Raw genomic sequence first — 16,392 nt, 5'->3', positions numbered from 1 at the left:
CATTACTTCCTCCTCCTTCATCGAATATGTTGTTTATTAGATTTACTGTAACTTTTCAGTTGGAATCTATACATTTCAATTATATATGTCACTTTGAAGAAAATGCCGAACTTTCTTGCATCTCGAACTACTTGTGAAGTATTTTATTCATTATGAGTTGAAATGTTTACATAATAGGAAGTGGAATGACCGTCTGATGAATTTATTTTAATTTTTTTTTTCAAACTTAGTTTATTTGGTAATCTCCTTCATTGTACGCTTGTCTCTTGTCTTTGAGTGAGCCAGTATTCTGGATATAATGTTGGAATGATGTCACCAGTTACGTTGCTCTGCGACATACAGAATGTAACTGGTATGAAGAAATAAGTATCGCTCTTGTTATGTTTACTTGGAACTTTAATATAGGGTCTACTTATTCAATGTCGCTTCCGTAGCGTGACGGTTAGCACTATTAGCTGCCGTCCTAGGGAGCACGGGTTCGATTCCCGGTTCTGCCAGAAATGTAAGAATAGTAGGAGGGCTGGTATGTAGTTAAAATTGTGCATGCAGCTCACCTCCATTGGGGGTGTGCTCTGAAAAGAAGTGCACCACCTCAGGGTGAGGACACGGGTTTCCTTACTTTACTCGTTCAATATTGTTTCTTAATTAGTTGATGGTGTTATTACAGAGGTCTTTTTCCACACAATCTTCAGCGGTAGCAGGTTCACGATATGGCGAGTCAGTCTCTTGTTCGCTATTATTGCTGGATTAAGGGTCTTGTTTTTCAGCGACTAGAACATTCACGGCGGTCTATAAAAATCCCCACCTATATTTGACATCCTACATATGGTAACATGTGCTAGAAACCGCCACGAACTTCGAATTAACCTCCCTACCAGTTTTGCAGTGCTATAATCCCCTTTTAAGCGTGAAGTGTATTTGGTTCTAGTTCAGTATCTTCGTGAAACAAATGTCACCATATGAACGTTTCTCGGACCATCAGAAAGAGTTGAATGTTTCTTTGATATGTTTCTAAGTGTTTTCTCTTTCAGTCGTGACTGTTTTATTTGTTTCTCCTATGCTTCTCTTCTGTATCCCATTCACTTATTCATGTATATGTGTATGGTGGCTGCATGGTCGCAAGAACGAAAGCCAAGAATAAAACTAAAAAAGGGCCTTGCAGCTTGAGGGGGGGGGGGTCATTTCCCTCCTGCAATCAAATTATTTATGAAAGCAAGTCGAATTTCACGCTGTAAAAGTCTTCCTTCAAACATTCAAATGTTAAATTTCTTCTATCAATTTTTTGATTTTAAAAATCTTAGATATTCCAGGATGAAGTGGCTGAATGTAAATGAGCAATGTAAAGCGGTACAGGGGTTACAGTGAATGGAAGTAGAAAAGACGTGAAACAACTGGGTGTAGTGAAAATTCATCAGTCTTAAACAAGAACAGAAAGATTAGAAAATAATGCTGAGGAAATTAACGAACGTAACAATAGTTATTGTGGAAAGTATTGGTGTGGATGTACACTTCTTTGCACAAAAATTGGCCGGAAAAGAAATATTTAATTTTATACATTCTGGAAATGCGAGGATATTAATTAATCCGTGGATAGGCGGTGGCCGAAGAGAGAGTATTTGCAATCCTACATCACCACAATATGTTCATCCTATTTCCAACAAGGGGATTTTGAAATTAGACAACCTTCTGTGACGGCCAGTTTTTGTGCTGTTGAGTGTACATGTATATTTTTATTATGTTTGGCTGAGAAAATCTGTACCATTAAGATAATTGCCAATTGTTTTACAATCTTACGTTAGTGCTTATAATATAGTCCTAGTTTGAGACTGAATTACAGTGGAAAATAATATAAGGTTGTACTGTGTATAGTTTAGGTATGTTTGGTATTTTTTGGGGAGGGGAGGATGAGCAAAGAGTTTTCCATGGGCCCCCTAAGTTCCCAAAACTGGCTCTAAACGTACGGCAAGTCTTCACCTTATGTTTTATAATTACAGTGCCCTTTGGATTGGACGTGTATTGAATTCACCGTTTAATCTATATACAGTATATAAAATAAGTTTTGCCTCTACATTGCTCAGAATATAAAAAGAATGGTATTTCTGTATCGGTCATGTCCACAGTAACCAGGAAATGCACTTTTTACTTTTCCGTAATGTCTGTCTGTCTGTCTGTCTGTCTGTACGCGCATCACGAGAAAACGGCTGAAGAGAATTTAATGAAAATCGGTATGTAAAATCGGGGAATGAGCCACTACAATCTAGGCTATAAATAATTTTGTTCACGCTGACTGAAACGCGAGTTTAGGGGAAGGCCTAAAATTTAATTCTGAAATATTTATTAGTGATCCTGTCGATAAATACTACATAAGTGAAGTTATATAGAACTAAATTTCCGATCATTTGTCTTCTACATTTTTACCGTACCGACTATAACAGATACATTTATGAATTTGCATTTTTGTTGCTAAGTTCATGTAAGCGCCGAGCCACGGGAAAATGGGTCAACATAATTTAATGAAAATCGGTATATGGAGTAGGGGAATAAGAAACTATAATCTAAATAATTTTAATCGCCCTGGATGAAATGATAGTTCAGGGGAAGGCGCCTAAATTTAATTTTTAAATACCTATGTTATTGGTCCTATCGAAAAGTACTGTGTAACAAAAGTTATAGAGAATACAATTTCCGATCATTTGTTTTATTCAGTTTTACTGTACCGACTATGATAAGAGTGGCATTTCAGAGTCGAAAGAAAACTACATGTGAAGGCGTACAATATCTTAATCTCATAAATTGATCAACAACATTACATTGACCATTGTTTGTTATGATATTCTTTGTCTCTTATACTGCCACTCATCTTCGATAGATGCGCTTACTGCTGCGTACCGAGTATAACAGCCTGCCTGAATATTGGCGGGAAATAGCTGGGGAGTTAAATTACTTTCTTGTTTAGCATGCCATTCCTCTGGATCAATCATTTTCTGATAAGTTTACTGATGGTACGTAACACACTGGTTCATCATAGTATTCCAGCTATTCGATCCATACGCTTATGCGCTGAATGGAATGATCAGTGTGCACACTTAACGGAGTAATGGCAGATGCTCACTTATGATCTGGTCTAGAATTACAATATCTGTCTATTCCAAATTATAGCACCACAATTCGCTAAATTCAAAATTCAACCATGAAAAGAACGGTTTCTTACGAAAAGCTTCTTCCTCTTGACTTTCATAAAATTCTGCGTTCATTTTATTCCAAATTAGCAGCGGAGATGCTAGGAGGAAAAATATGCCTCTAAGTCAGATAGTTTTATTCCCCCGCTAGTGCAATGCATTGAGATTTTCCGACTTATCGGGTACTCCTATTAAACAGATGAATAAAACGACATAGTTTTTTATCTGGGACTCTACACTATTCGTCCTCCCCTCCCCCAGAAATTAGTGTTCAAGGCTCACGGCTGTCTGCGGCCTGGTCATTCTAGCTCTGGAACTTTGGACTGTTAGATCAGCAGCGTAGTACTGTTCGTTAAAAATGAGGAAATATGTGGTTTTTCAGTTGATCGAGTATTTCAAATGCCAGCATTGCTTTTAATCACGACATTCCTGCTGGCATCATTGTAATGACTTATGTTGATTTCAGTTAGGAAAACCACTAATACAATCTTTCTGAGGATTTAAAGAAGGCAGGTGGAGAGTGAGTGTCTGCCATTATAATGAAAATTCTCCAACTTGATTGTGACTGATGGTGGGCAAGAGGGTCTACCATTAAAATGAAAATTCCCTAACCCAATCTTCACAAAAGACGTTTTGTGACTTCCCCGTCACGTTTCTAGAGTAACGTTAAGAGTTGTGCAATTTGAAAAGATCCTACTCGCAACGTGTACACTACCTAACCTAGAATTCTGTATACAATGTAGAATTCTGTAGCGAAGCACGGGTACATCAGCTAGTTCCCTTTATAGGTGTATATACATGTTAAAAATCCTCCGTACATTGGACAGGTTCAAAACTATTTTGTTTCACTGTTTTGTAATGGCTTAATGCAAGAAATTTTAAAGCTGACATTGGAAATGATGCTTGTCCAAGATCATTTAAAAACAGTAATGTTAAGACAGTCCACCTGTAATTTGGCTGTTAAGTGTAACAATACAATCGAATTTACACGGAGTGTGACGGTCATCGACGCAGTTCGCTGGATTCATGGTGCTTGGATGGACGTGTCTAAAAAAGCAATTGTGAAATGTGTTAACTGATGTCCCCCTGAAGTCCTTCGCAGTGAATTGTGAAACGGTGGTTTTAGTGATTTCGATAATGAGTCGGAAGTCCACAATGATATTCATGGAACAAATGATGTATTGTTACAAAGAGTTATTTTCTTCTTTGGATTATGTAGGAAAATTGAACCAGAAAGGGTACTTACAAAAGTCGAAAAATAAGTCTTGTAACATTTTTTTTCTCTAAGCAGTAAAAGGGTGAGTAGTATACAGTACAATAAAAGCAAAGTCATCTCCGTACAGACCATGAAGGCCCCTGGAGGGGTGGAAGGTAAAGGCTTCCACTATCCGTAACCTCGGCACTTGGTGGGGTGTAGTGGTTATCTCTACGCCCGGCCGCCTTCGCCCCAGGAATTAACTTGGTACTCATTTTTGGTGTAGGCTGAGTGAACCTCAGGGCCATGTGCACCTCCCGAAGTGGAAGTCTCGTTTCTTAAATTTTACGAGCACAGTACAATAGGCTACGCAAAATAAAACATAACACGATACTGTAGCGCTATTTTTAGTTTTAGTAGGCATGAAATTCAGTTTACTGTACTACATATAAATTCAAAGAATCGCTGTTATTATTTTGTATGTAGAGAACACACTCAGTTTTTCCTTTCCTGCACTCTCATTGTACTTTTGAAATATTGTACACCCTCCCTGTAGATTGAACATTCCACTACAGTGGACATACTTCAACAAACCGTAATTGTCCGGGGTCCACTGTATAATGAAGTGTTTCGTTACAGTATTTCTGACTGAAGCTCATTCTTGTTAAATGACCTCTCTACGTCTTTTTTCGCATTGTTTTTAAAAACTTTGGTTCTCATGAATGTCTACTGGCTCAAGTTTCTAATGAAGACTGTAATGAGCACGTCTTAGTGGTAGTGTGAACTACTTCTGGGTGTTTCTGTTATTGTTTAAAGTTCTGGGAAAAATTTACGGAAGACTTACTTGACGAAGAACATGAAGAGCAGTATAGTTCCTTCAACTTCTCGCAGTCTTCTTGTGCAAAAATTCTTACGACTGTAATAAATTCTACCTCTTTTACATCCAGACTTGTTACAATGTTCTTTCGCAGTAAAGCAATTATGAAGAGAATGTTAGTGTGGATCTGGCCATTCCACGATTTATTGCTTGAGAATTGAATGGAGATAACACATTTTATATCTAAAGAACTGTTTTAGTAATTTTATAAATCAACCGGTGGGTAATAATTGCTAGAATAAGACTTTCTTAAACAAACTCCCCATTGGCATCACCGTGACCTTGCTGGGCAGGTCGATCTGGTTTGATTCCTGGCTATGTCACGAATTTAAGATTGTTTTGAGGAACTGGAGCGTAGTGCACTTGACTAACAGCTAACTCGACATTTAAAAGGGATGAACACCAGAAGGAAGCTTTGAGTTGCTGAGAAAAAACATATTTTATTAGAGGAATAAAAGTTGCATATTGCCATTCAGAGTTGCCAACAATTACGGATTGTCCCTAATTATTACGGATTTCTCCTCATGAATACGGCATTACGGTCAAAGGGAAAATGATTACGGAAATGCCATTAACAAGAAAAAAGTCTGCTCAACCCTCCTCATTTCAATGCTTGTAAAGTTGGAAACTAAACTTATTCGATAGTCTGTTACTTTTGCTACCCATGAGCGTTATGAAATTCATTGTGAATGATGGAACTCTACTAAACTCTTCCAGTATATAACCTTAGGTAATGTTGTATTTCCAGTACTGTATTTGAGGACCTCACATTAACTTTCGCACAGGAGGAGTTTTTTCACTGTTGATAAGAAAAATCAGACAGAATTTACGCCTACAATACGTACATTTAGACTGGAATCTCTCATGGTACAGAAGACGAAAACATCGCTCGGGGAAGGATGCTTCAAGAAAACCTACACCGAAAAGCAGTTGCTGAGTGCAAAATAAGCTATAAAGTATTTTTTTTATCACAGTGCTAACAGGCGTTGTGCAAATTTTATTGCGTAATATGATGTACTTTAGACACACATCCCTGTTAAGAAGGGCTAAGGACGTGTCATTATCGAGAGGAAATGAATTGGCATAGCCTATGGCTTTCAGTGCCGGGAGTGTCCGAGGACATGTTCGGCTCGCCAGGTGCAGGTCTCTTGATTTGACGCCCGTAGGCGACCTACACGTAGTTCCATTTTATTATTATTATTATTATTATTATTATTATTATTATTATTAATTTTTCAATGTTTTCTTTCTTGTTTTTTAAAGGGGCCGAACATCTAGGTCATTGGCCCTTTCAATATTTTTAATCGTTCAGTAAAATATATAGCTCTTTCAGATTATTCAACACAGAATGAACAAAAGCAGAATAGAAACACACAGCTAAATAGGAACATGGAGAGAATTGAATTGAATTGAATTTATTGATGATGATGATTTCATGCCACTGAGGCTGAAAAGCCCCTTCATGTAGCTTCTCCTTATAACACAATACAGGTTTATGAATATACAAACTACATTTTATAATATTAAAATATTAAATTAAACATTAAACTTAAAGATGAAAATACAGATACCAATTCCAATAAAATTAAAACATAAATTATATAAGTAATAATAAAGTATATCATTGAACTTATTTAATATTTTAGACTACAAGAAGCTAAAGAATATAAAAAACAAACAATTTTCTTAAATCTACATATTTCTGATTGTTAGGCACAAGAAAGCCTGATCTCAACCCCTTGCATACTCCTCCAGGAAGATAGATGTTAAGGACTGCTTTAGTTGGCTACAGTTCCTGTCATTTGCGAAACAATGAAGATTAAAGACGTTGAAGATACGGGATGCAGTACAAACAAAAGATTTGTTAAATTTAGTGGTACGATGAAGGGAAATTTGAAGGGTAGTTTTTGTAAACCTATTATCTCTGTTATGTACAGACTCCATAGATTTAAATGCATTATAAAGGTAGGGTGGGGTCTTCAGTTTGAGAATTTTCTGCGTAGCAACGGCTACTGAGATTTCCCGTCGTTCATGGAGTTTCAACCATTGCAGCTGTATGTAATAGGGTGTTAAGTGTTCATCACGCCTGGCATTTGTCACGTAACGAACACATGCGTTTTGTACCCTCTGTAGTTGTATGTTCAATTATGGGGAATATAAGACTTTGAACAAGTAGTTTTCGCATAAAAGGTGGTGTTCAGGACACGTTATGTTTCAAAATATGCATGGATGACACAACTTTTTTGATCACATTTGACGTATGATCAGACCAGGATAGGGTTCTGTCGAAAGTGATTCCTAGATTGTTAACGGTTTCACTATATTGGATATCTGTATCTAGAATTTTTATTGCTGGGAGGGACTTGAGGTCAGCAGTTTTCAGAAGTTTTGAGTAACCTATGCAAATAAGCTGGGTCTTATCCACATTTAATTGGAGGTTATGATTTGCGCTCCATTAGATCAATCGAGAGATATCATGGTTAAAATGCATTATACAAGAAGGTGCGTTAGTGGGACTGAAGTGGAAGTATACTTGTAAGTCATCAGCATACATGTGAAAGGTACTACTTTTAAAGACTTCAGAAATATCATTAATATAAATAGAAAAACATAAAGGACCGAGGACTGATCCTTGAGTTACGCCACAGTTTACCGATTCCCAGATAGAGGATCTTCCGTCAACAAACGTGACTCTTTGTGATCTACTTGATAGATAGCCTACGATTCAAACCACGACAAAGCACTCTGCGAGAAACCAATTGATTTCAACTTTGCAAGAAACAACTGGTGATTAACAGAGTCATATGCCGTACAGAAAACAGAGACATAAGATAGTAAGCTGCCTGAGAGAGGGAGAGAGAGAGAGAGAGAGAGAGAGAGTCACGGTCACGAATATCGGTTTGAATGCGATTTATATGGCTTTGAAAAGCAGTAGCCGAATAATCTTCTGTGGCATTTTTAAAAGTGCCGTAGGTAAGATCACAGAATGACATAAAGGTTGAATTAGAGGACCGATTAGGACAGATACTAGTTTATAGGCAGAGGAATAATTTATCAAGGGAGATGTCTGATAAATTTCCAGCTACTTAGAAATCATTTAAAAAATGACTAGGTAAACAACTGATCTGCTACCGACAACAGCAGATCAGTGGTGGTTGATTGAAGAATAAGTAATATCATATTGGTGGTTATTTTCTTTTATGTTTGTTCAGTTAACAGTAGATAGATGATGAGATATTAAACGAAAACACGGCTGCTATTGTTACTTATTTAGTCACTAGTTTTCTTCTGAGGCAGTTCCTTGGAGTAGTTCATATTGAGGGAGTCAAGGTATCAGTGGATGATATTATAAACATTAGACTTAAAAGTATGAAACACCAGTAATATTTACCAGAGTGGAGAAGAATTTTTGAGCCATTTTACCAATATGTTCAGTGACATATAGAGAGCTTATTCAAGATGAAGTTGACTGCTCAATGGAGCGTTCAGAGACCTTGTTCTGGAGTGCTTGTGTGCGATGGAGCTGGGTGGACATGTTCCTCCCCACATCTTACAGGCGTACATTGTCACTGGTAGATGTTCGTTTTTGAAAAGCAGTATATTTCATAAGGTTTTTCGTAACCTATTGATGTTTAGGTTAGATATTACGGCTAGAGTGTTTGTTTAGGGCCAGGAATGTTCTTGGTGGACACCCAGGGAGTGCCGCCTGGGAGATTACAAGGCCGGCGGTGTGAGGAATGCGGGCTAAGGCAGCTAACGGGAACTGGAAGGCAAGTGTAGCGGGTGATTAGTCTGTTCGGGTAATACAGTCAGTAACCTCCGACATGTGCATGGCCCGTATTCTGTGCGTGGAGTGCAACGGACGTGTGGTAACAGTGCAAAGCTGTTTCCAAGTTATTTCATAGATAAATCCTCTCTGAAAGGGATGGGGACGATTTTACTTCAGCCAGACTGTCTCCTTCCTCATTGTTCGCCGTGTGTACTTTCCCATGGCAATCTTCGTGTTATGCCGAACTGAGTAGATCGGGGGACAGAGCGCTGACCTGAGATAAAGTTGCCAGGTTCGATCCTGGCTCAGTCCGGTGGTACAGTATCTGAAGATGCTCAAATATGTCAGTCTCGTGTCAGATTTACCGGCACGTTAAAGAACTCATGGGGGACAAAATTCCGGATCTTTTACGGGAGTAGAGGGGGAGTACACTTCATACGTACGTCAGCTCCGAACTCGGACGATGACACTTCACATAATTCTCGCTATGACGTGTTCCCTTAATGTTTTATAAATAATTATGTCTGAGAACCTTCATTTGCACTGGTGGGACTGACTAAGCCCTTCCTACGTTTTAATTGTTCAGTATATACGTTCTCACCGCCTCTGTGGATCAGTGTTGAGTGTAGGCCTACGGATACCGGGTTCAAATCGGGCAGAGGTAGTCAGATTCTTAATGATGGGAGAATTCCTTCTACACTTTGTTTCACGATGTTGGCATGTAAAAGACACGTAAAAGGTCCCTGTCAACAGTGCTGTGTTTAATAGACAAAATTATTTAAAACTCAGCCATAGGTCGCCGAACAGTTTTGGGTTCTCTGCGTTCTGGTAAAGAATGAAGCAGCCTGCATGGCGACACATCAGAATAGCCGGGCTGAGTGGGTCAGACTGTTCAGTCGCTGGCCTTCTGATCACAATTTGGCTGGTTCGATCCTGGCTCAGTCTGGAGGTATTTGAACGTGCTCGAATAAGTCAACCACAACTCGGTAGATTTACTGGCACGTAAAAGTACTCCTGCGGAATAAAAATTCCAGCACCTCGAAGTCTCCGAAAACCATGAACATAGTGGGACATAAAATAACATTATTACAAATCAAAATACTTGCACATGGTAGGTTACGTCTATCATAATCATCATAATCAAAATATACCTTTGAGTAGGCAGGTCTGATGTCCTTGAGATCAGGAACTAAAAACTCGTTTCTTCTTATGGAATATGATGTATATCTCTCTGCATCCGTGTCTAATTTCCGACAGCCGACAATAAAATATTTACTAGCAGCTGTACCAGACGGAGAATGGCCGTTCCTTGTGGTCGAGCACGAAGGATGTTGAGAAACTCTAGCGAAGACGAGATCGTAAATGTGTAGCCAGCAGTTCCGTGTTGTACAGTACACTACTGATGTAATCTCGGGTCTGTCGCAGTACTGTCACTTCAGGACCAGACTACCGCTTTACAGTAACTGTGCGGTGAACTGGCCTGTAACATCTGTTATAGTTGTACGTACCTCTTATTTCATAAAGGCAAGCAACTCCATACACGAATAAAACAATGTGATCCCCGGAAAGAGGATGACAACTTTAAACACAATCATTTTAGTTTATAAAGAACTGTATTTTCTTCTTTCTTTTATGTATCATATATACCACGTTTTTCGTTTTTCATCCAGTATTGATATAATGTGGGTTCCATACAGATTTCATATTTTTTAGCAAACCACATTAAATCATAAATTCATAACGAATGGTAAATAATGTTCTCATTTTTTCACGAAAGTCTGTTCAACTATTCCGAAATCAGACATTTAGACTACCAAACGTTCGTTTCAAAATACTACTTTCCTTAAATTTACTTTCAAAAGTGAACTGATTTTTAAAAGCGACGAATACCGAGCTCGATAGCTGCAGTCGCTGAAGTGCGGCCAGTATCCAGTATTCGGGATATAGTGGGTTCGAACTCTGTCAGCCCTGATTATGGTTTTCCGTGGTTTCCCATTTTCATACCAATCAGATGCTGGGGCTGTACCTTAAGTCCACGGCCGCTTCCTTCCCACTCCTTGCCCTTTCCTGTCCCATCGTTGCCGTACGACCTATCTATGTCGGTGCGACGTAAGGAAAGTTGTAAAAAAAGTGAACAATAAGGTCAGAATTAAATTACTCTTCGGATTTTGGAGATACAGTATTTGCCGTTATTTTTTAAATTGGAATGATTTAGAGAACAGTTCACATGTAAGGATCTTCGTTAAGTGTAGGACAACTTGCGTATCCATCTTCTCCACTTCTGGACTCTGTACAGAGAGTCGGAAGTAAATTGAAATTGAACAAAATTTTGGTCATGTATGGCCAGTTATTTAGGTGTTGCTCTTTCTTTCTGAACAATCTGCCGTTTACGGACACTTACTGGTGCAATGGGAAGTGGTTTGCACCATTCGAGACAGATGTTGAAAAAATTATTTTGATCTCGATGAAAATACATTACCTCTGATGCATGAACTAGGAGAGTACTTTATATTGACTAACGTTATGATCTGGAAGTGAGTTCTTGAACTTTCCAGATGTCAGACGTGCTGATCGAGAATCCGAGATTGCATCATAGGTGTGGTTGCAGCTCCTATTGTTTTGCAACTTCTCTCTCTCTCTCTCTCTCTCTCTCTGCCAGAACGTTGACAGATCCATTACACACAAGCAGAGTAGTTGCCTGGATATGTTCATCGTGTACATGTTATATCATCTCGTTGGCTTGGAAGAAGACCATCACAACTCAATGTTAATTTTGAAATTCGTGTATATTTAAAATCTGGATATCTCCAACATTTACGTTCAAGAGCCAAGGAACTTAATTGAGTGAAATTTACATATCATCTTCAATATTTAGGTTTAATAGTGTTATACCTTACCTCGTGATTGTCCCTAAATGACCTTTAATTTCGATTTGTGGCAGTCTTTCCCAAAAGCGGTTATTATATGTTGTCGGTAAATTATGAAACTACTGTAATAGAACACAATCGCTAAATAACGGTAATATTCAGTTTATTTTATGAAACAATATAGCAATAAAGGCATCAGAAATGAACCAGATGCATTAACAAGGAAATGTCATTTAAAAGCTTTTCAGTCTCTCCAGTACACAAGGTAAATATAAATATTACACTATAACATGCATGTAAAAAACACATTATTATACAAGGAATAAAAATGAGCACTATTGAACGACGAATGACAATTCGTTCTTGAAAGTTCATCATCAGATTAGTGTGTATTTATATTCCTTGTTTATTATGTGTTGTTTTACAGGCATGTTATAGTGTAATACTTATGTTTACCTTGTCTGTTAGAGAGACTGAAAATCTTTTAAATTACATTTAATTGAGTCTACATTGGAAACTATGGCTTCCTTCTTAACAAATTAACAGCAAGGCCATATAAACTACACATTTTTATAAACGTCATAGTAGTGTCTTGGTACAACGTTCTTTCTGAATAAGGATAGCAGTCCCTGCGTTTTCGCCTCTGTAAATCCTTTGTTAGCTTTAATGAGTTTCACAGAAGGGGTATCATCTTATTGGCTTCTTGAATCTAGGGTATGCACAGTGGAAAATTCCTCGCTTTCGTGAGAATTTTTATGAAATAGTGTTCTGGGGTACCCATTCTGTACCATCAACACTTTTGTTTGACAATCTGACCGGTTCATCTTCCGTGTTTTTGTTGAAGTTCGTGATACCAAGGTGTGTAATAAGATCTTTAAGATCAAAGACACCTTCTACAGAATAAGCTTTTCCCGTTTTATTTGCTTGCCTTGTAAGTATCACGTACTGCTCTGGCACGTAGATAGGTTCAGATTTCTTACATCTCATGATATGTCTTTCAATAATTTAATGGGCACTGTCACCTTCATTTTGGGTGTGTCCTGTTACTAGAAATTGAGTAATAATTGATCGTATAGACTCCAGGTTTTGAAATGGCATGGATGTACAAGGCAACAGTAAACCTATTGTTTTGTCCTGCGTAATAGTCGGTGTGGAAAATCCAGTCTATCATTAATTTACTGTAACTTCTGTTGACGCCTCAGATTTATCTTGCAACGTATTCAAGTAATTTCACATGCAGAGAGCCAGCTTGATGCATACGGAAGTAGGTAGCTCACATTCCCCGCCGAACAAAAGCATATTCTGTGTATGAAAATGCGTTGAAAATTTTGAAAGAATGTTCAATAGTCCCGTGGTCTCTACTTGTCGAAGTGGGTGCGCTACAGTCTTTATAGTAGTGGAATAGGATTATGTCGATGATGGTGCTTTGAACTTCTGCGCAGGGAAAAGATGCTGAATAGCCTCGCTGTAGACAATAGAATGCGGCTCTGTCCCAACAGCCCTATTGTTAGACCGGCTGCCTGCAGTGGGCTGCGGTTAGGCGTGCCCGAGGCTCGAGCGGCAGTTGTTTACTGACCATTGTCTGGGCTGCTTAATGAAGGTCGCTGCCTCCACTCGTTCATTATGTCTCCAACGTTCCTCCCTGGGCTTATTGTTTTTTGAGATGTGAATGGTGACCCCCAAAGTTAGACCTGAATTGCCTGACTTACCTTCGTTAAAAATGCCTGTTATAGGAGTTTACAAATTTTTGCTGTCTTCGCTCCCTTGAGCTCTCAAAATCTGCACCCACTGTCAAAATAAATACGAGGGCTGTTTCTTTATTATTGACAACAGAGCTGTATATAGACCAGGAAAAGGAACCAGCCTTTACACACATTACAGTACGTGTGTATGGACTCGTCCATCCAACGCTCCACGAATGCGCTGTGCTGCGAAGAATGGCGTCGTCTGTGAGAGACTGAACGGGTAGTAACGGTGTCCAAGATGTTATCGAAATGCAGATGGACTGTTATGGACTATGCTCGCGGCCGTACAGCACGACAGTGCCATATTAAGATCTTCGTGAAGCGTGCGGGAATTCGGCGCTGATTTACAGAACCGTGGCACGGTGGGTCAGAGCCTTCAATGACGAACGACAGCGTGTGACCTACATGCCTCGGCCTTGTAAGCGCAGTATTACTGTTTACTTATGGAACGACACCTGCGACCAGCATTGCGCAGGAACCGACAACACTTTCTGCAGAATCATCCCCATTATTTTGCAGAACAATGCTCGGGCGCATGTCGCGTGAACCGGTACCTGATTTATGCGCTCGATGGGGCTGGGAAGCGCTCTGTCATCCCCCATACTTCTCGAAATGACCCTGTAATTTTGATTTGATTCCGAAGATGAAGGAACCGTGTCGTAGCATAAACTTCCGAAGTTCTACGGGCAATAGACCGCTCCATTCGCATTATCCAGAGAACAGGCGCTGTTACGGCTATCACGTCACGGGGAACGGGTTCTGCACAATACTGGGACTACAGTGAGGAACTGCAGATGTTTCATACAAATATCTCTTAGTTGTAATTAACAGTTGCCTCTAACAAAGAAACGGCCCTCTTATATTTGACACTGACTCTTGAAGTCTATTTCTTGTATAGTACTTACTATTGATGGCAATACTCATGTGATATATATATGTATTAAATACGATTAGCTGTTGCGCAAACCGAGAAAGTGGCTGTGCGGCTTGGGTCACGTAGCCATTAGTTTGGATTCGCGAGATAATGGGTTCGAAGCCCAGTGTCGGCAACACTGAATAGTTTTTCCGGGCTTTGCTATTTTCACATCTGGAAAACGCTGGGGCTGTACCTTAATTAAGGCCACTGTTGCTTTCTTTCCTACCCCATCGTCGCCGTAAGACCTGTCTATGGCGGTGCGACATAAAGCAGTTTCTTAAAATAAAATAAAAAAAGGAACTGTTGCGCAATCAATGTTGTGATATTTATGTAAAATTGTTTTGAATCTATCTACAGCCCACCTGATGCTGATATATCTGCAGCATGGCTATGCAAAGTAATCGAAAATGATTCCGTAATTCTCCTCTGCGCGCGTGGGTGTATCTAGTTCTTAATTCATACAAACAAAAATTATCATTGCTGAGAAAATGTGAATTTTTAATTTTTTCTTTTTTTTTTTAGATTTCCCCCCGGTTTGGATAGGTCTGGCCTAAGGTATAGACATTTGGATCTATTTGGAAACCAACTAACTTTGGTATCCCAGGGATTAGGCTGAATTTTGAATTCATTCTCCTGCATATGAGATTGCTCAAATCCTATCTACTATACGACTATAACATACATAAATGCCTCTCTAACCACATTGATAACAAAGAATCATTTGCCGAGGACGACTATTCTCAAAATGGTTGAAAGGTCTCCAAAGATGTCGTTCTGTTACAAGGACACATCTGTTAAAATCATAGTTGTTAGAACACATCCATTGTATCGCCTACCTGTCTCTAAGGTCAATGGAATACTCCAGTGGCTCCTACTCACTACCCCCCCCCCAGTGGGGCTCGAACCCGCTATATTCCGGATGCAAGCTCACACCTGCGCGCCCCTAACCTCACGGCCAACTCGCCCAGTTATATGAGGTGTCTACTGGCCTCATAACAAATGTCACATCTATCGCAGAATTTACACTTCATGAAATTATGAATAGCAGGGATCACTTATAACGTATCTATACAATCATCTTTTCAAGTTGTTGCATGTAGAACATCAAGAAAGAAGGAATGGGGGTGGGGCACAAAAGTGCTCACGGACATTTAACTTGTAGTTTTAAACCTCTGAATGACTTTCAAGCACGAAAGAAAACTTAAAACCCAATCATTTTACACACGCATCCAAAAGGGATGAAACTGAACATTTTAGAAACTCGAGAAACGTATGGACATAATAGATTCTCAGCACATGCTCAGTGAAAACACTGGAAATAAATATTTAACAAAAATGTTTAGCTTTGGCAGCATTTTTGAAGCGACACACACCTATAGTTGGCTCACCCTAGAAGTAATAAATTCATAATGCACATAGCTCCTACTCTTAAATGCAATAGTATAATATTCTTTGAAAACTGTTGTTAGATCAACAGTTATAACTTATCACCATGTCACCACATGCCGTTGGAGTAAAGTCTATGAAAAGCGTAGTGAAGTATTTTTTCATAAAAAGTTCCAGTAAATTAGAGTTCAAAACTTCCATAAAATTAAAAAATCTTAAATTCGACGAACTTGATCTAAAGTCTGCGGTATTCCCTTGCGGAAGAAATGAACACAGAATCGAACCGTCGTGTTAGTTTCAAGTACGTATTCGCCTTCTTGCATGTGCTGGCCACATAGTATGGTTGATACCTACAGTATGTTAGTCGAGAGTTATTATCGAAGTTCTTCTGTTTTCGAGTTCGTTCTCGAGCGAAGCTCATAATACTTATTATTGTATTTCTTTTCCTATCTTATGAC

At 39.0% G+C, this 16,392-nt stretch overlaps 1 protein-coding gene across 2 annotated transcripts in view; it reads left to right on the top strand.

Moving 5' to 3' along the window:
* Positions 1–16,392, top strand: part of LOC136876215 (claudin domain-containing protein 1) — a 254,354-nt gene that overhangs the window by 72,614 nt on the left and 165,348 nt on the right. The gene's annotated exons all lie outside the window — the stretch shown is intronic.

Source organism: Anabrus simplex, chromosome 6 (genome assembly GCF_040414725.1).
Source record: "Anabrus simplex isolate iqAnaSimp1 chromosome 6, ASM4041472v1, whole genome shotgun sequence".
Classification (NCBI taxonomy): Eukaryota; Metazoa; Arthropoda; class Insecta; order Orthoptera; family Tettigoniidae; genus Anabrus; species Anabrus simplex.
This window is presented reverse-complemented; position numbering and strand designations above follow the sequence as displayed.